Here is a 20,744-nt window from a genome sequence, read left to right as displayed (position 1 = left end):
CGAAAGGCTTAGCTAGTTTAGCTTTTTATTTTTCATTTTGGTGTAATAAGGAGCTCAACAAGCATAAACAACAGCAACAACAGTGAAATTACAGGTTCCCGGTAGTCCCAACTACCAAAACTTCCCGAACTACACTGACCTGATTCCTTTATAGCCAAGGATATGTAGGCAACCTCAAAAGCAAGGTTCGGTCAGATCTTTCAAAAAATGCTTACCACAGAGTACTCAAACGAGCAAAAATTGCTCCTAACCGCTAACTTTATCTTTGCCCGAAAACTCTTCATGTTTCCGAGCAAAGATGGGCAACTATGAGCACGTGATTTTTGCCCTATATGAATTGCTCCTATAAAATCAAAGAAAATAGACTTTTTCCAATTATTTGCCATTTTATAGGATTTTGTAGGCTATTTATTTAAATTGTTTGCATTTTGTGCACGTTTAAGTTTTATTTAAATCATGAAAAAATACCAAAATATCATGCATTGCATTAAGGATTTGTATTTACATTTTTTTAGAATTAATCAGTAATTATTTTCTTTATAAAAATTTAAAAATCACAACAATAACTCATTTTTACATTTTTTGTCTTTTAATTTTAGTTTATTGATTTTCCTCTTTTAATTTAGAATTAAGTAATGTTTATACTTTTTATAACTAGCTAATTAGTTTAATTTCACACATTTGGTTAATTTAGGATTTTTAATTTGTAGGACTTTAATTAAAAGAAAAGGAAAAATTAGAAAATAAAAGAAAGAATTGGAAAAAAAGTTTGTCTTGTGAAATTGGGCCAATTCTCACCCAGTCCAGATCTGATCCAAAATTTCCCTTTGACCCAAACCACCCATGAACCGACCCACCTACCCAATCGGACCCCCCCTCCACATTAAAATGACCTAGCAGCTCCTAGACTTAAAGAGGGAGAGATCAAATCTTTTTTCCAAAAAAAAGAAGAGACAGCAGCGGCGCACATAGAGCAAAAAGGAAAATAAGAGCTCTTCTCTAATCAGACCCCAGTAAAAAAACGGCACCCTCTAGCTCCATTATTCTTCGTTTTGATTTCCTAAAAATCACACATAAAAAAGAACCCATCAACTCTTTAATAATGAGAACCCAATAGCTCTCAAATTTCTCCATTTTCTACTGTCTGTTGAAAAGAGTTGTATGGTTATAAGGATAGCAGCCATTTTTAGCTTCATCCTAAGAGAAATAGAAACAACCACCCATCTCTAACCTTACTCAAAAATCAAAAAAAAAAAAAGAAAAGAAGAAGTCGATAAAAAAAAATATATAATCAGAAGCACGCTTGAAGATTTTGAAAAGGTAGATTCGAAACTAAAAAAAAAGGTTTAGCTGGGTTGGAAACACTCTGTTTCTGCTGCTGCTTCGGAACCCCATCAATGGTATTGTGGCCTGTGTTTGGTCCATGCCCGTTGATTCTCTGCGATTAGGTATGTAAACCTTTGCCTAAGATGCTCCATTGATTATGAATGAAAATCTGAGTTGTTTTGGCTATGTTTGTTCTTAAGTGTTTGAATCGATTGCAGCTATTTTCATGTTAAGCTTAGGCTCTGATTTTTTTTAGGTTGAGATTGTGCTGAAATTATGTGATTTGCATTTAATTAGATCTTATGCAAATTTAGATTCAACCTCATCATGAGTTTAATCTGAGAAGCAAGAGATGAATGTTGAAAAGTTGATTTGATTATTGGTTTGTAATTCACTAATAATTTTCGTTTGTTGTTCTGGACACGGATTCAATGACAAAGAGCGTAAGGATGAAGAAGCTCTTTTATTTTTATTTTTACTTTGTTTCTTTTTTTTAATGTTGTTGTAAATTTTGCTAAAATAAGGAATTCTTATAAGAACATTAGATAATAAAGTTAACAGAATGTCTTTACCTTGACTGCTTTGTTTCAGATAATGTGACTGAACATTTTTCTTGTCAATCCATCTCATAGCCGTGGTGACAGAACTTACGAGAAGCTCAAATCGCCAACTTAGATAATTAATCAATTTATAAACATCGTAGCTTGCTTCAGACGCGATCAATAATAGTAATTTATTGTGGCCATGGGTATGGTTCCTGTAGCATGGTTACGATACGCGAATCTCAATTCGGGGTGCATTTCATGTAATCCGATTATAACAACTTCGAATAATAAAACCATTTGAAATAATTTGAGGCGTGCCATGCCAAATAAAACCCCTAAGCCCATGGCCCTCACAAAACTAGTTAGCTTTTATAAAAAATTTGAGTTGTGCCATTTTCATGAAATAACCCATGTCCCTCACGTAATTAATACTAACTCTTTAAATATTGGGGTGTGCCATCAATTGAGTTTTCCATGGCCCTCTCAAACTTTGTTAAGTGCGTAGTTGCTTTAAGCGCGCAATTTAAATTAATTTCCCTAAACTCGGGTGTGCATTTCATGTGACCCAACTCCAATTCTCAACAACGTTAAATAAAATGTGTCGTGGACCGTGGGTGCATTTCATGTGGCGTGTTTTAAATAACGTTGAATCTTCCTAAAATTAATTAAAAGCGGCTAATAAGTAAAAATGTACCATAGGCTAAAACATGTAATAAAATCAGATAATATGCCAATTATAATAGTTTAAAGCGACTGTGCTAGAACCACGGAATCCGGAGGTGCCTAACACCTTCCCTCGGGTTAACAGAATTTTTGGTTCGTAGACTTCAAAAGGAAAATCGAATTTTCCTCGATTTGGGATTTAAAATAAACCGGTGACTTGGGACACCATAAATTATTCCAAGTGGCGACTCTGAAAAATAAATAAATAATTCCATTTCGATTTATATCACTTTAATTGGAAAAACTCCCTTGTATCACCTCTCGGGTGGTAAAAAGGAGGTGTGACATCCTCTTTAACTTAGACTAAACCCCAAACTATATCTGAAGTCGCGATTATTCACAACCTTTTTGTACTTGAGTATCTCATATCTTCTTTACCTTTACCTTACTTACCTTTCAATCTCGCATTGTATATATTGTTTCTTTCATAACTTCCCTTCCACATTACGCCTTAAAGCTCTTCTATGATACTTGCACCTCTGGTGCCTACAAAATCTAGCGAAAGCTTCATACTGACTTCTTATGACTCAACTTTATGGCACGATCTTGAAACAAAATAAGGGTAATATTTCCTAAATTCCCTATAGCCTCTCAATTATAGATGTGGCGTGCAACACACCCATAAGTGAGACTCTACTAGGCACAGCTTTGTAGACTCCCTAGGACACGACCCGCACTGATACCACTTAGCCACGCCTCCCCAGATTTGAGGTGTGACATCTATCGTGTGTTCATGGGTCTCAGAAAATACATAAGTTGATAAAGTTTATTTCATGATATTACTCAAAGGTATGATGGTCTTATGAAATTTCAAGGGATTTTATTAACGTGTTTCTCATGCATTACATTCATTTACATGTAAATTGACCCATGATCAGATGACATTATATACGTATATATATGTATGCATATATATGTATATGGGATATGGGAAAGGTTACAGCGTTATATACACACCACCACCTGATCAGCTGGTATACGTTGATGATTTTGCCCACAGTGGCCGAGATGATATGATGGGATGCCCTCAGAGGCTTGATAATGTTATGTACACCTATACATATGCATGACATGATATTTATACGAACGTGCATGACATTATAAATGTTTCAGAAGTTACAAAGTTATTTAGACTTACAGGCGGAATTCTATATTCCATGTTTCATCTATGTCTCTTATGTATAGATCTTCATGCCTTACATACTTGGTACATTATTTGTTCTGACGTCCCTTTTGCTTAGAGACGTTGCATTTAATGCCCACAGGTCCCAATAGACAAGTCGAGAGTCCTCCAAGTAGGCTATCAGCTCAGCGGAAGATATTGGTGCGCTCCATTTGCTCCAGAGTTGCTTGTTTGGTCAGTATATTTTAGACGTGTATTGTTTTGTATGGCAGGGTCCTGTACCGACCTTTATGATAAGTATGTACTCATAGAGGCTTGTAGACAGATGTCATATATATGGATACCGGTATTGCCTTATGGGCCTATATTTTAAGTTTAAAATGGATCACATTAGCCTTATAGGCCCGTATGTCACAGGAATGAGTTTCTATATTAGGTTGAGTCATTTTATGTCAGGTATTCTCTCATGTTTACTCTAGTTATCTCATGACACCCCTTCTGGCCCACTTACCTATGATGATGTGATAAGTAAGATATGTATGTTGGTACTCGGTTGAGTAAGGTACCGGGTGCCCGTTAGGGCCCATAGGTTTGGGACGTGACAAAAGTGGTATCAGAGCAATTCTGACCTAGGGATTCTATAGGCCGTGTCTAGTAGAGTCTTGTTTATGGGTGTGTTGTGCACCACACTTATAAGCAGGAGGCTATAGGGCATTTAGGACTGTCACTCTTTCTTCTTACTCTAGATCATATGGTAGAGCTCAGTTGTAAGAACTCAATTTCCGAACTTCTATTTTGTTCATAATAAGATGATACCTACATCCAGAAAGACAGTTGGTAAAAGATTGAATGTGGTATGGAAGAGTTGAGTCAGAGGAACTCGATTTTTCATGATGTTTGTGATTAGTAAATGTAAGGTGTTCCATAGATCATGTGTGTACTAAGACATGTAAGCCTTTTGATAAGGAGCCTTAAGGCAAGAATATCTATCCACCCCTGTGGTGAAAGGCAATGAGTGATTCAGAAGATAGATATAAGTTTCAACAAGTAAAAGAAGCAAGATGAAGAAGGGTACAACGCGCTCAGTTAATGAAGATTATCAGTATTTACAAATTCAGGCAGAGGAATTGAGTTACCTTCAACAATAATATAGGTACGTACAAATGGCCACACTTATCTTATTTATGTCCTATGGAAGCTAAAATAAGTGGTATAAGAGAAGGACGGGATATCAGGTTCCGACTGGAGTTAGAGTAACCCAAAAATGGTGGATGGATTGTTTGCGCTAGTTGACATTTCCGAAGGATATTTCAAATGTGCTAATAGATCTCCTTGTGAGATACCTAGATGGTGCACTCTAAAATACTACCGCTAGATATGAGTACTACAAAGACAGGCACTGGAATCTTGGAAGAGATAAATATTACCTTGGTATGGCTCCCGTCCATAGTAGAGCGAGAATGTTAGGCAACCCGAAGAGCCAGGGGATGGAGCAAGGGAAGCTAAAAGCAAAAGAATGTCTTGTTAAAGTTTTCAGAATAAAGTGATAGACAAAAATATTAGCAGGGAAATAAGAAGACAGATAATAAGCATTATGAGTAAGATGTAATACATGGATGACAACCGCAGATAAAAAAATGAAAGTATTACTTGGACTATAGTCAAGTGATGGAAAAGACGAGAGGTGATAGGCCTTGAGATAACGAACAAATATAGGCCATAAAGTCATATCCTCATTTCGAGAAATAAGTTCGTGACTCTAACGCGACTAACATAAGGAAAAGTTAGACCCTAGAGTAATAGAAATCAATATGGGCTGGTGAACAAGATAAACTAAACATGAATTAGGGACTAAGTGATTTGATAATGGTTGGCATCATGAGAATTTCAGATTTCGTTCTGGCGATAACAAAAGAAGATTCATGAGAAAATTAAGAGAATGGTCATTCAAGAAGACGCTTGCTTTAGTTAAGCTTAAGGGACTATATGTGCCAGTTATGCTAAGTGTCACCCTCGCGAGTAAGGAATTTTATTATCCATGGTAAAGAAGGATTTCCGCAAGGCAAGTAAGGGTCATAGATGATGTGAAAAGATGCCAAAGATGAAGAGGTAAAATATCTACAGGTAGATCCTCGTGGCTTCAACTCTTACCACACCCCTAAAGGGGGAATATGGAGTGATGTGGCATTAAGTCAGAATTAAGTGGTTCTAGTGACTATGGAATGGTAAAGGAAGAATGCGATAAAAATGAAAAATGAATGAGAATGCACTTACCCAAATCCTACAGATATGCTACGATTTTAGAATATTGTGCAAGCACGATGTCAAGGAAAGGAAGTAAGGGTTCCTGCCCGAGATGTTATTGATAAATAAGGAGCCAGTAAGAGACGTAAGTTAAGACAAAGGAAATAACCCAAGAAAGATTACGTGGAATATTGATATGAGAATGGGCCAACGAGTAGTTAGTAATTGATACAAGAAGAGCCTAGTTATGGCTAAACAGGAGGTTACAGACGAGTCAGCAGATCATGCAAGATAGACATAGTAAAACCTAATATAGTGAATTCAACCTCGCAGTAATGTCATTATAATATTTAAGAAATATTCAAATAGGAGTTGGGTAGTTAAAAGTACTATATGAGTATTACGGGAACAAAATAGAGTGCTACTGAGAAGATAGTCAAAATATCATTTCTAAAGCAACCCTACAAGCACAAGGGCGTTGAGGTAAGTAACTACAGATAATTATAGGCGAGGAAGGATATAAAAAATTCTATCGGGTATACAATGTAATAAGCTCGCAGCTTTACAAGAGTCAGAGGGTCCTCCCTAAGTAAGACTTGCTGAGGAAATAAAGAAGAAGGTCTCAACCTAAACATAGTAACTTGAAGGAGAAATGGTCATGTAAAAATAGTCTCACTACAACATTTTATGCTCTTTATAAGAAAGTGTCACCTACCGCAGCTAATGAACGAGAAGTAAAAGCAAAAGTAGGATTCAAGTTCATATGAGTTGCACGAAAAATCCTTGCGTGGGAACTAAGACAAGCTAAGTATGCATGCAACAAGGGGCAGAAAGACCAGGAAATGTAATAGCTTAAGTTTAAAGAAAGCTGAGAAGGAACGAAAGGAACTATTTGACCAATGATCCAGAGTTAGTTACGTTATGAACGCACTTAAGATTTCAGAGTATTATGCATATATGCTGATAATCCTATAGCCATAGAAGACTCTGGTATAAATTAAAAGAAAGAATTGAGTCTAGATCATAGACAAAAGGTTGAATTATGGTATCACGGATATTCTATAACATCCATGAAAAGAAAAAGTAATAACTAATACCATGAGCCGCATATCGGAAGATAGTTTAAGCCTACATAAAAGCTGGATCATAGGGAAGAGGAAACTAAAGAGTTACATCAACTAAGTAAATCAGGAGTCTGATTATTGGACCCAAAAAATTATAGACATCGTGATTGAGAACATTACAAGATCACTCTTGATATCTGAGGTACAAGACAGATAGTTCAACAACCATATTCTATAACGGCTCTACGATAAAGCCAATTAGAAGATTAGCAGCCTCATAAGAGGTCAGTATAAATCTCCCACCCGATTGTGTATGCACCAGAAGTGCAAGTATTATAATAGAGCTTCAAGTCGTGGATGTAAATTATACATATGTAAAAGGGAGGTCATGAAAGCGATAGAAGATGTGGTGCAATATTTTAAGGTAATTAAGGTAAATGTGAACAACATATGAGATACTCAAATGCAGAAGGTTGTGAATAGTCCTTACTTCAGATAGAAGGCTAAAAGTGTGGGGATTCCATATCCAGGAATGATAGCGGCGGCGTCAATGGCATGTCTTCCAGCCTATGGTTTATAAGTACTGAGAGATCTAGCCAAGAGGGTAAAGAAGATTTACAGATGATGTGATGTCTCGCTTGATATTCCAGAATAACATAAGGAAATCTATGGTGCAAGCAAGTTGAAGGAAGGTTGCGAATAATGTAAATAGATATGTGTAGGTCACAAGCTAAAGTATGGTAGAGTGGCAATGTTTTAGGAAGACATTAGTAAGGATAAGAAAAGGGAGAGTAAGGAGGTGACGAGAATGGATATGTCCTCAGGATTAAACCATGAAAACAAAAAAGTTAATGGTTTCTCTAAGTTATAGAAAGCTCAGTATAGCCTGAATGAACTCAAAAGAGTCTAAAACTAGTAGCGTTTAGAAGAGATGGAATACTGCCCTGGTAGTAGAAAGAGGGTGTGCTTGTGATAGATAAAAGGATGACGTTTGGGCCTTTGAGTGATTAATGATTTGATGAATTATAAAGGATTAAAATACCCTTGTAAGAAGAATCACATTAGGATGCTATGAAATACGATTATGGAAGTATAGTATCGCCCCCAGGTTGTCACGACCCCAACCCCGGCCGTGATGGCTCCCAACACAATGCTAAGCAAGCCCGACCAATTAACATCTCACAATCTCTTTCTTTATAATTCAATACCAATTTTGGGGATTTAATACCAATTTAATATAAATAGAAGTATGAATTTTAACAGATGAAATGTGCGGAAACCATAATCACGAAAAATCTCTGTAAAACAACCCACTAATCCGGTGTCACAAGTCTGAGGCTCTAATACAAGGTTTCAACAATCTAATACAGAAATATGTCTAAAGTGCGGAATAATAAGTGGAGATAGAAGGAGAAATTGGGTCTGCGAACGCCATGCAGCTACCTCGATAACTCCGATGAAAACAGAACGACAGGAAAGCTCGCTCTATGCCTCAGGAATACCTGTACCTGCACACATGGTGAAGGGAGTAATGTGAGTACTCCGATCCAGTGAGTAATAACAATAAATAATGGCTGACAGTATGAAATCACGTAAAGACACTAAGCAGTTATATATCAAAGCAGTAAAATCATTTAAGCAGCAGTGAATGAGGAAATCATGTGAAATTCTTTAAACCAGGTAAAACAGATATAATCAGTATAAATCAGCTCCTCAAGCATTTCAGTTCATTTATTCGTTCTTATCCTTAGTTCTCAATTCATATACTTCTCACGATAACCAAATCAATAAATATATATACCGCTGCGGCGTGCAGCCCAATCCGTATATCGCTGTGGCGTACATCCCGATCCATAATAATAATAGTCGACTGCGCTCACTGGGGGTGTGCAGACTCCGTAGGGGCTCCTTAAGCCCAAGCGCTATATAATTGTTGTGGCGTGCAGCCTGATCCATATAAGTAATTGATGCGGCGTGCCGCCCGATCCATATCATATAAAATATCCTCACTATTGGGTCCTCGACCCCTCTCAGTCATTTAAAAATCACAGCCTCTCGGGCATAATGTACGGTCGGGATCTCAGCCCTCATATATCTTTCTATTTATGATTAACATTTCAAAAATCTGTTCATATCATTCTTAAACAATTGGAAACATGACTGAGGATATAAATTCTTTAACAAAATAAGTGAGGAAAACCAGTCAAAAATCCCCTAAGGGTTCTACAGGTCGGCACAAGGCCCCAAGCATGGCAACAAGCCCAATTCACAATAATAAAGTATATGTCTCAATCAAAAATGTAGTAAAATATCATTCGGGATGGACCAAGTCACAATCCCCATAGCATTAAACCTCACGCTCGTCACACAGCGTGTATCTCAACTTAGTATAGCACTACATTGTGCAAATTCGGGGTTTCAAACCCTCAGGACATCATTTAAAATCATTACTCACCTCAAACTGGCCAAAACTCTAGCTCGCTATGCCCTTGCCTCTCAAATTGGCCTCCACGCGCGTCGAATCTATCCAAAATCAGAACGAATAAGTCACAATATGCTAAGGGAACATAGCCCAAGCGAAAACATTCAAAAAATATCAAAAATCCCGAGATTAGCAAAACCCGAGCCCCGGGCCCACGTCTCGGAATCGAGTAAAATTTACATTTTCAGAATCCTCACATCCTCACGAGTCTAACCATACCAAAATTATCCAATTCCGATACCTTTTGGTCTTTCAACTCATCATTTTACATTTTTGAAAGGTTTCACAATTTTTTTCCCAAATTCCATTCCAAATCATGAATTAAATGATGAATTCAGTGATAGATTCGTGTATTCTAGTCAAATCTGAGTTAAAATCACTTACTCCGATGAATTTCTTGAAAAACCTTCGAAAAATTGCCAAAATCTGAGATTTCTAGGTCAAAATATTAAATAAAAACCCAAAACCTTGTATTTATAGGTACCCCCTCAGATTTTAGCTACCGCAGGCCGCACCAAATCGACCGCGGTCCACACAAGCCAGTGCGGTCCGCGCAAAAACGATCGCGGCCGCACAAGCCTTCCTCTGCAGTGACATTCTTTAGTTTTATGGCCATAACTTTTTTTACAGATGTCCAAATTGCAATATATTTATCTTTTTGGAAACTAAACACGAAGGTCTACAACCTTTGTTTTTGAATCACCTCAAAATTCCTTGTAGATCAAAAGATATGAGCGTCCGAAGTTGGACCAGCGGGAAGGTTCTTCACCGCGGCCGCGGCCACTTTTGTGCGGTCCGCGTGACGCCTACCGCGGCCGCGCCCGCTTTTTTGCGGTTCGCACAGCACTCACCGTGGGCGCACTCATTTTTTTGCGGACCGCATGGGTGAGTTCTGGGGCCTGCAACCCTCCTGGACCTGCTACAACTATGATATTCGGCCTAAATCATCCCGGAACCTACCCGGCACCCCCGAAACTTCAAACTAATTGTACCAACACATCCCATGACATCGTTCAAACTTGTTCAACACTTCGGAACGCTTACAACAATATTAAATCACCAATTTAACATAGGATTCAAGCCTAAGAACTCCAAGAACTCTTAAATTATGCTTTCGATCAAAATGTCTATCATATCTCGTCCGAATGACCTGAAATTTTACACACACATCCCAAATGACACAACGAAGCTACTGCAACTCTCGAAATTCCATTTCAACCCCTATATCAAAATCTCGCCTATCAACCGAAGTTTGCTAAAATATCAATTTCACCAATTCAAGCCTAACTCTTCTCTACAACTCCAAAACTCATTCCGATCGCGCTCCTAAGTCACAAATCACCTCCCAAAGCTAACCGAGCCATCGAAACTCATGTCTGATCCCTCTAATACATAAGTCAACATCCGGTTGACTTTTTCAACTTAAGCCTTCTTAAAAGAGACTAGGTGTCCCATTCCTTACCAAAATCCTTTCCGAACTCAAACTAATCAACCCAATCACATAAAACACGGATAACGAAGCGTAAAGAAGCTGAAATGGGGAAAACAAAGCGGTAACTCATGAGACGACTGGCCGGGTCGTCACACAGGTGGATCAGTAAAATCACTTTTAATGTTCTTTGATGCAACGTGAATCCTAGCGGCAATGTTACATAAAAGGTTAAGTTATCAGTGGTAGATTATAGATCAATATTGAGGTGAGTCAACAATGGATGGCCAAAAGTCACAAAGTATGAGATGAGATTAGGCCATCAATCCTAAGATAAACAGTAATGAAAAAGCGCTAAAAGACTCAGATGTATACTTATATGATAAGCAACGAGAGTAACCTGGAGTTTGGTAGCAGACCTCAGTAATGATAAATCAAAGTAAGAGTTATGGTATAGTATGACCTACCTAGGTGCAGTAAAGTCATACGGATGGATAAACGGATCTACGAAATAAGGTATAACAAAATTAGTGAGTTCAACAAAGTATCGAGCGAAGAACTTTGGTATACCCATAGATGCCTAGAGGGACATCTTATCAAGCTCTGTATATGTTTACAAAGTGAGGCATAGAGATTGGTAAAACCTCGACGAATAAGGAGAGAAGAGTCACATAGGCGCACTTACAAGGTCAGAGTCGTACGGGCAGCATGATAAAAGGTAGAAGCAGTTATAAGATTGGAAGGATTCCAATCACAAGTCATGGTGTGAGAAAAAAGTGTAAAAGGGGGAATGCACTGGCATTTGGAATTATTCACAGAACAGTTGCCTAGATGGCAAGTAGAATACTAAAGTATTCGGAAGACATAAGTTATGAAAATGATAAGTGCATCAGTCAACATTCGAGGACGAATATTCCAAAAGGGGGAATGATGTTACACCCCATATTTTTGTACATGAAGGTACGCCATAAGTAAATTGATGGAAGCTCGAAAAATAATATGTTACATTCCGCATTTTTGTATGTTAAAGCTTCGTCGTAAGTTAATCGACGTAAGCTCGGGAATGAGATTATTTTGGATATTATAAGCATTATGCTATTTCAAACAAGTGATGAGTAAATTCGTGAAGGTGAGAGGGTAAGAAAATCGAAGAAAATGAATTTCGTCGAAGTTTGGCATTTTGGGATAAAATACGGCCTAAGCTGAAATACCCGGTATTTATGGACTAGTGTCATACAAGGTACCACATGACCATGATAGTGAGGTGCACAAGGTGTGCTATAAATGAGCAATATTTTAAGTAATTTGAGATAATTCTTAATTATGTGGATAATTGGGTAATTATAAATTTTTAGTGGGAGATTAACTAAGTGATTAAGATAATTAAGTAATTTTGATATGCTTGACAAGCCAAAAACGTGGAAGCCAAGAACCTTGGTTAAATATGACTCTTAAGTCATAAAGAAATGTGTCAACTTTAGAGAATTAAGTGTCTTAGTCATCTTATCAAGTGGGGCCCACCTAAAGGTTAAATAACCTTTCTAATTCACAATTGAATGGCTCATCTTAAAGAAGAAGGCTTCAGCAAAGGTATTGTTGCAATAGCAACGTGATTTCCTCAAGCATTTCATACGAAATAACACTGCGTAATAGCAAAAGGATTTTGTGATTCTAAGGGAGTATGGTGCAATCTTTCTCAAGAATATCATACGAATTTTCTCCTACTACGATCCGCCGTTAGTTGTCTTTTTTGTAATTGACGTGTATTAGATGGATTGTCAAGAGAATCGGTTCAGGTATGTTAAGAGTATCACTTCTTTCCTTTTGGCATGATCTATGCGATACGAACGAAACGAGCGAATGCACAACTTCCATAAATGACTCTATTCATAGAAATGCTAGAGATGCTTATATTCTTGATTTCCCATATGTCTTATTATTCTATCATATGTTCATGGGTCTCAGAAAATACCTAAGTTGATAAAGTTTATTTCATGATATTACTCAAAGGCATAATGGTCTTATGACATTCCGGGGGATTTTATTGACGTATTTCTCATGTATTGCATTCATTTATATGTACATTGACCCATGACTAGATGACGTTATATACGTGTATATATGTATATATATACGCGTATATATATATTATGTATATGAGATATGGAAAAAGGTTACGGCGTTATATACATACCACCACCTAATCAACTAGTATACGTTGATGATTTTGCCCACAGTGGCCGAGATGATATGATGGGATGCCCTCAGAGGCTTGATGATGTTATGTACACCTATACCCATGCATGTTATGACATTTATATGAACGTGCATGGCATTATAAATCTTTCAGAATTTACAAAGTTATTTAGACTTACAGGCGGAATTCTTTATTCCATGTTTCATCTATGTCTCTTATGTATTGATCTTCATGCCTTACATACTCGGTACATTATTTGTCCTGATGCCCCTTTTGCCTCGGGACACTACGTTTCATGCCCGCATGTCCTGATGGACAAGTCGAGAGTCCTCCAAGTAGGCTATCAGCTCATCAGATGATGTTGGTGCACTCCATTTGCTCCGGAGTTTCTTGTTTGGTCAGTATGATTTAGACGTGTATTGTTTGGTATGGTGGGGCCCTGTCCCAACCTCTATGATAAGTATGTACTCTTAGAGGCTTGTAGATAGATGTCATATATACGAATACTTGTATGGCCTTGTGGGCCTATATTTTAAGTGTATAATGGATCACATTAGCCTTATATGCCCTTATGTTATAGGTATGAGTTTCTATATCAGGTTGAGTCGTTCTATGTCGGGTATTCTCTCATGTTTACTCTGGTTATCTCATGATGCCCCTTCTGGCCCACTTACCTATGATGATGTGATAAGTAAGATATGTATTTTGGTACTCGATTGAGTAAGGTACCGGGTGCCCATTACGGCCCATAGATTTGGGTCGTGACACTATAGTTGATTTCATCATTTAACTAAGGATTTGGGTTGAGAAACTTGGGAAAAAAGTTGGAAAGTTCTTCAACCAAATTCTTAAGTTTTGATTGGGATTTTGATATTGGATTTGAGTAATTTTGGTACAAGTAAACTCGTGAGTGAATGGGTGTTCATATTTTGTGACTTTTATCCAATTCCGAGATGTGGGTCCGGGTCGACTTTTTGGAGCGCATTTCTACTTTCTTGTTAAAATCTTGATTTCATTAATTAGATTAGTTTCTTATAGCTATATTTATGGTATGTAATTGATTTTGGCTAGATTTGGGTCATTCGAAGTCGAAAAATCGTGGAAAAGGCATTCTTACTGATTGATTGAGCTGGGTTTGAGGTAAGTGGCTTTCCTAACCTTGTGTGGGGGAAATCCCCTTAGGATTTGGTACTATTGTGATATACTGTGATATGTGAGCTCCGTGTACGCGAGGTGACGAGTCCGTACATGGGCTAATTGTTGTAAAATCTAGTTTTTACTGAGTAGCAACCTGTTACATCTTAATTGAGTTATACCAGTGTGTGTAGTTATCATTTTTGTTACCTAATATCGCATGTATATGTGACTAAATGCTTATTTAAAATATGTGCAGCATGCTTAGTTTATTTCTTATTTTTCCTTGATCTGTATCAGCCTTAAATGTAGAATTCTTGCTGTAAATTATTGTATTCATCGGTTTCGAGCTGTGTGTTTACTTTTGGGACTACGAGGTAGTACCTCGGGAGATCCCCCTGCACATTTACATTTTATACTACTAGGCGGTACCTCGAGAGATCTCCTTGCATATTTACTTTGGGACTACGAGACGGTATCTCGGGAGATCTCCTGCTATTATCCCTATGTGCTGTGTTGCTTTTTTTTTGTGATTTTCTCTTGTTAAATTTCTAGTCTCTTATTACATTGATACTCTTCTGCCTTATTTATTATATACCAGTAGGGCCCTAACCCGACCTCATCAATACTCGACCGAGGTTAGTTTTGGCACTTACTGGGTACCGTTGTGGTGTACTCATTTTACTCTTCTACACATGTTGTGTGTTGACTATAGATCCAGGTACTTCTTATCAGCCTTGATATTAGTGAGCTGTGAGATTGTGGAGACTTCATGGTATATCTTCCTGCATCCGCAAGCCTCGGAGTACCCCCTCTATTCCCTGTTATGTCGTTTACCTTTCCGTACTTTCTTAGACCCTAGTGTATAGAGATACTTAGTTTTTCTTCTATAACTAGTGACTTATGATTACCAGGTTTTGGAATACTGTGTATACTCGAGTGTTAGTTATTGTACATGCCGAGAAGAATTTTTATCAGTTATTTAATTATTTGTTACAGTTTAGTTGTCAAATTTTGCTTTGATTTTTATTATTCCACAAATGTTAAGCTTGCCTAGTCATGGAGATTAGGTGTTGTCACGACATCTTATAGAGGGAGAATTGGGTCATGACATTAATTTAGAAGAGATGACCAATTTTGGAGTTTTGAGTGAACAACCTCCCCCGTGAACCAACATGAAACTCTAAATGAGGCTGGTACTCAGGTTTTGGGGTCAACACCACCACCCCCGGAGCAGCATAGAGAAACTAATCTACCCTTTATCCTCCTCCAGCTGTCTGTGATCAGGATTTAGATATGAGGAGTGCAGTACAATTATCGACGTGATTAGTGGCTTCTCAAGCCCAATGTTAGGCCCCTGCCACCTCATGTAGAGCAGTCAGTACAAGAGTTCGGGATTTCATTAATTTGTACCCCCTAGTATATACAGGAACTAATCCAAATGAAGATCCTTAGATTAGACCAAATGCAACGGGCTTTACGAGTTATGCATTCCATTGATAGTGAGTATGTAGAGCTTGCTTCTTACAGATTGGGGGATATAGTTGTTGTCTGTTATGAGACTTGGGACCAATCTAGGGGATCTCTAGCCCTAGTAGTAGGATGGTGGGAATTTTCGGATGCACTCTTGCAGTAGTATCTGTTCGTCGAGCTATACCGAGCAAGACAAGATAGATTCTTACGATTGGAACAAGGTAATATGAGTGGTCGGGAGTATAGCATGCAATTTAACTCTTTAGCTAGGTATGCTTCTTCAGTGGTGGATGAGATGAGAAATCGGGTGAATCAATTTTTTGGTGTTTTGGGACCACATCTGAGAAACGAATGTACTACAACTTTTTTGAACCCAATTATGGATATTGCTCGTATTCAGGCCTATATGTAGAACTTGGGAGATAGTAAAAGGAAACAACATGGGCCGCTCGAGAGCATTTTCGGGGCCAACATAAGAGAGCATGGTCTACAGGTGATGCGAGAGAGTCATAAGGTGAATTTAGATCTCAGCTTCCCTAGCATCCATCTCATCCGGTGGCTAGTGCGACCTCACAGTTCCAGGGGCAGTGCTGCGATTAGACCACCTACTTCAGTCATGGTCAAAATCTCTGAGGATAGAGCTTATAGTATAGTAGAGACCTTAGTAAGATGAACCCCCCTCCCCCCTCCTCCCCCGTGTCACATTGTGTCCGATATGGTAGAAATTATTTTGGTCATTGCTGCCAGGGTTCAGGCTTATATTATTCTTGTGGGTAGCCTGATCACATCATATGCTTTTGCCTAGTGAAGAATATGGGTCACGTGATACCACCAATGGAAGCAGGTTCGTCATCGAGATCACATCTACGTGAGCAAGCTATGCATCCACCGATGGGAAGGGGTAGAGGTAGAGGCAGAGTGACTAGCTCAGGCGGACAATAGAACCACATTTATACATTATCAGGACGATAGAACCTAGAATCATCAACAGATGTAGTCATGAGTATACTATTTGTATTGTCCGTTAATGTGTATGCTTTGATATATCCAGGTTCTACCTTGTCGTACATTACTTCATTTATCACTCGTAAATGTGATAAAGTACCTAAATTGTTACGATAACCATTTGAAGTGTCCACGTCCGTGGGTTAATCGATGGTAGTTAGGCAGGTATATCGAAGTTGAGATGTGATGGTTCATGATCACCATACATTGGTTAATTTGAATGAATTGGAAATGAAAGTGTTTGATGTTATTATGGGAATGGATTGACTGGAATCTTGTTATGCTACGATGGATTTTTGGAAGAAAGTTGTTTGCTTTAACTTCCCTAGAGAGCTCAGTATCGAATTGAAAGGTGATGTTATCGCGCAAAAAGGGAAGTTTATTTCTTACCTTAAGGCTCGAAAGACGATCCCAAAAGGATGTTTCTACATTTGGTGTGGGTGCAAGATGCGGAGGTGAAGCCTCTAACCCTTCAGTTGATTTCGGTTATTAATGAATTTCCCGATGTGGTCCTTGACGAGCTCCCAGGTATCCCACCTGAGAGAGAGAGAGATCGAGTTTGCCGTTGATGTACCACCAGATACGCAACCAATATATATTCCTCCATACAGGATGGCTCCTACCTAGTTGAAGGAACTAAAAGATAAGTTGAAGGACCTTATTGATAAGGGCTTTATTTGACCTAGCACTTCCTCGTGGGGAGCCTTAGTTCTATTTGTTCCCAAGAATAATGGTTCGTTGAGGATGTGTATTTATTACCGACAGCTGAATAAGGTAACAATCAAGAACAAGTGTTTGCTTTCAAGGATTGATGATTTGTTCGACTAGTGGCAAGGCTCTATGTATTTTTCGAAGATCGACCTCAGATCTGGGTATCATCAGTTAAGGTCTTAAGGATCAAGGAAGAAGATGTTCTGAAGACAGCCAGATATGGTCATTATGAAGTTCTCGTTATGTCCTTTGGCCTAACCAACACACCAGTAGCTTTTATGGATACGATGAATTGAGTATTCAGGCCATTTTATATGTCTTTGTGATCGTGTTCATAGATTATATCCTAGTGTATTCCCGATATGAAGCAGAGCACGCGGAGCATCTGCAAATGGCTTTACGTATGCTTCAATATCACAAGTTGTACGCCAAATTTCCAAGTACAAGTTTTGGTTGAGCTCAATGGCTTTTCTTGGGCACATAGTATCAGTAGAAGGTATCAAAGTAGATAGTCAAAAGGTTGAAGCGGTTAAGGATTGGCCAAGTCTTACAACCCCTACCATGGTACACAACTTCTTGGGCTTGGCCTGTTACTACCGAAGGTTTGTGAAGAATTTTTCATCCATAGCTGCTCTATTAACAAAGTTGATAACAACAAAATTCCAGTGGATCGATGTCTATGAGAAGAGCTTCCAAGAGTTAAAGGACATGTTAACTTCATTATATTATGATGCCTCTAAAGTGGGATTCGAAAGTGTTTCAATGCAACATGGGAAGGTCGTTGCTTATGCTTCGAGACAACTAAGAAAACACGAGCAGAATTACACCCTCATGACTTAGAGCTGGCAGTTGTTGTATTTTCTTTGAAAATATGGCGTCACTATTTGTATGGGGTGCATGTTGACATATACACTAATCACTAGAGCTTGCAGTACATATTCAAGCAAAAAGAGTTGAGTTTAAGGCAGCGAAGATGGCTAGAGTTAACAAAGGATACGATGTTGATATTCTATACTAGCGTGGGAAGGCAAACGTTATGGCAAGAACATTAAGTTGCAAATCCATGGGCAGTCTACGACATATAAAGAAGCATAAATTGGAGATGGCCAAGGACTTATACTAGTTGTCCAACTTAAATGTACAATTGATCAATACAGGTAGCGGAGGAGTCGTAGTCCGAAATACTACCAAATCCTCGTTAGTAGCTGAAGTAAAGGAACGACAATTTAAAAATCCAGCTTTCGTGAAAATAAGAGAAAGAATTCCCTTTCAAAATAATCAAGTGTTCGGGTTATTTGAGGGCGGAGTCCTCAGATACAAGGACCATTTGTGTGTACCCGATGTACGTGGACTCCGAGAGCATATCATGGTAGAGATTCATCATCCCCGGTATTCTATTTATTCGGGGTCAACCAAGATGTTTCACGATCTTTGACAAATATACAGGTGGAATGAAATAAAGAGGAAGATCGTTGAATACGTCGCTTAGTGTCAAAATTGCCACCAAGTTAAAGTGGAACACTAGAAACCGGGAGGGTTACTGCAAAATATCGAGATCTGGAAATGGGAGGTGATCAATACATGAACACGACAAAGGTTTGACTCTATATGCATATCTCTTATTGGCTTGTTCAAAATTGGTTAAACATAGTTATTAGGTCTTGAGTTAGTGCAACAAGCTATAGAAAAGGTGAAAACAATTAGAAGTTGACTATTGACCACTTAGAGCAGCCAAAACTCTTATCGGACAACCGACGTCAAGATTTAGAGTTTGCTAAGGGAAACTCGATGTTTTTGAAGGTATCACCTATAAAAGGCGTGATAAGGTTTGATGAGAAGGGTAAACTTAGTCCCTGGTATATTGGGCCGTATCAAATTATTCAGAAAGTTGGTCAGTAGCTTACAAGCTTGAGCTGCCCCCAAAATTGGAAGCAGTGCATCCGGTATTCCATGTGTCTATTATTCAAAGGTGCTTGAGTGATCCATCTTATATTACCCCTGTTAAAGATATTAAGATCACGGAGGACCTATCCTACGAAGAAATTTTGATGGCTATCCTAGATCGTCAAGTGCATAGATTGTGAACCAAAGATGTAGCTTAAGTTAAAGTACTTTGGAGGAATAGTAATAAAGAAGAAATGACATGGGAAATAGAAGGATACATGAAATCTAAAGTACCCTCATTTATTCCAAGCCACAGAAGGCAACAATGAGACTGTTGTAGCAAGTACAATTCAAAATGACTAAACAAAGGTTGCAAGGAATAACTATGATTCAACATTTGAGGACGAATGTTCTGAACGGGGATTATATTACACGTCACACAAAAAAATTTAAGATTTGTGTGTTTGGTTTTAGCATGGCCAATTGACCGACGATGTGTGTGAAGGCAAAGGGGATTACACATTTCAGCAAGCTTATGCCAGCTGTCCCACCGTGTGTTGTAACCAGGGCAGGGTGAACCATTTTTCTTGAAACAGAATAAAAAGGGCAGTGAGGCTCTTTCTCTTTCATTCTATGAGTATCACCCAAAGATGCTCTTAAACCTACTTTGAAGTTTTAAAGTATACTAAACTGAATTAGAACTAGTAGGATTTAGCGTGAAAAATCTTTGGAGCATCACTGTAATATCTAATGTTTAGTTATATTGATTTTGGAGATTTGTTGGAGGCAGAATAACCACCATAGAAGCATAGCTATTTCCACAACAAGGTATGTAAGGAAACTTTCTTTCTTGGCACGATTTGTGTAAGTCTCTCTCTTTCCTCTAAAGAATTCCTGTATTGTAAGAATTTTGTTGTTTTGAGTCCTTTCCAATGACGTTGTTCTGTTCTTGTACATTCTTGCATGTAGCATTTCTTTCAAAGTCTTAAATGTTCCCGGTTTGTATCTGAGGTCGGAATGTATGATGCTTTTTGAGTCTAAACTTAGGATCTCTTGAAATTGATTCTGCCTTGCACTAGCATGTATATGTATCTATTTTACAATATCGAGCCGCACTATTGTCAGTCTGGTACATAACCTATTATGCAATCATTGATCAGTTGGGTACGATGAGACATGATACGAGATGTTGCCGAGAAAATGTGTGATCATGTATGATGATGTATACTATGAGATTATGGAGCCCTTGAGTGGCCGGGTTAGACCGAGTTTTCCACGATACCAGGTATGGAGTGATGTGGTAGGAATCATTACCAATTCCTTCTAAGTCCAGGTACGCCGAGTTTTGTGAGACCAGGTACAACCAAGTCCTCTATGAGGCTGGGTAGGGAGTTATGTAATTGA

The 20,744-nt window shown here is 38.3% G+C and overlaps 1 long non-coding RNA gene across 2 annotated transcripts in view; it reads left to right on the top strand.

Annotated features, from left to right (window-relative positions):
• The first annotated feature begins 918 nt into the window (after window positions 1-918).
• Window positions 919-20,744, top strand: part of LOC142181151 (uncharacterized) — a 32,552-nt gene continuing 12,726 nt past the window's right edge. Inside the window, exons 1-3 of one of the 2 annotated variants that reach the window (XR_012709513.1) lie at window positions 919-1,448; window positions 3,860-3,951; window positions 14,205-14,273. This is a non-coding gene — a long non-coding RNA (uncharacterized LOC142181151). Of the gene's footprint in view, window positions 1,449-3,859; window positions 4,150-14,204; window positions 14,274-20,744 lie in introns of those variants that run through there. The other variant, XR_012709512.1, reaches the window with a different exon arrangement.

The sequence above is a fragment of the Nicotiana tabacum genome, chromosome 5, assembly GCF_000715075.1.
Source record: "Nicotiana tabacum cultivar K326 chromosome 5, ASM71507v2, whole genome shotgun sequence".
In the NCBI taxonomy this organism is placed as follows: Eukaryota; Viridiplantae; Streptophyta; class Magnoliopsida; order Solanales; family Solanaceae; genus Nicotiana; species Nicotiana tabacum.
The sequence above is the reverse complement of the archived record's forward strand: the minus strand, read 5'-3'. Positions and strand labels throughout refer to the sequence as shown.